We start from the raw sequence: 1,180 nt of genomic DNA on the forward strand, positions 1-1,180 counted from the left end.
CATCATCAGCAAATATGAATAAAATAGTAGATCTTTTGAATAAGAGGCAATAAAATTTCGAGTTTTAATAAGAGAAAATCTAATTAGTTACATGTGGTGACAATACTTTTTGTCTTCTAAATGAATGCTTGAACAGTGCATATGTCTTTTGAATTTGTTGTTTAAGACTGTTAAATATGTTGGCTCTTGAAAGAATGATGAACATGAGACATGTTATTGATAATCTGAAAAATCATAAAAATGATTCTTGAAGCAAGAAAAAGCAACAAAAAAAAAAAAAATTCAATAGCCCTTAAAACCAAAAGGCAAGGGTAATAAAAAGGATCCCAAGGCTTTGAGCATCAATGGATAGGAGGGCCTAAGGGAATAAAATCCTGACCTAAGCGGCTAAACTGAGCTGTCCCTAACCATGTGCTTGTGGCGTGAAGGTGTCAAGTGAAAACTTGAGACTGAGCGGTTAAAGTCAAGGTCCAAAGCAGAAAGAAGAGTGTGCTTAAGAACTCTGGACACCTCTAATTGGGGACTTTAGCAAAGCTGAGTCACAATCTAAAAGGTTCACCCATTTATGTGTCTGTGGCATTTATGTATCCGGTGGTAATGCTGGAAAACAAAGTGCTTAGGGCCACGGCCAAGACTCATGAAATAGCTGTGTTCAAGAATCATCATACTGAAATAGGAGAATCAATAACACTATCTGAATTCTAAGTTCCTATAGATGCCAATCACTCTGAGCTTCAATGGATAAAGTGAGATGCCAAAACTGTTCGGAAGCAAAAAGCTACTAGTCCCGCTCATCTAATTAGAATCTGAGCTTCACTCAAAAACTCTGAGATATTATTGCTTCTCAACCTATTAGTCTTCTATTTTATTTGTCTAGTTGCTTGAGGACAAGCAACAGTTTAAGTTTGGTGTTGTGATGAGCGGATATTTTATACGCTTTTTGGGGTTAATTTCATATAGTTTTTAGTATATTCTAGTTAGTTTTTAGTCTATTTCCATTATTTTTTAGGAAAAATTCATATTTCTGGACTTTACTATGAGTTGTGTGTTTTTCTGTAATTTCAGGTATTTTTCTGGCTGAAATTGAGGGAGCTGAGCAAAAATCTGATTCAGGCTGAAAAAGGACTGCTGATGCTGTTGGATTCTGACCTCCCTGCACTCAAAGTGAATTTTCTGGAGC

The sequence above is a fragment of the Arachis hypogaea genome, chromosome 16 (genome assembly GCF_003086295.3).
Source record: "Arachis hypogaea cultivar Tifrunner chromosome 16, arahy.Tifrunner.gnm2.J5K5, whole genome shotgun sequence".
NCBI lineage: Eukaryota > Viridiplantae > Streptophyta > Magnoliopsida > Fabales > Fabaceae > Arachis > Arachis hypogaea.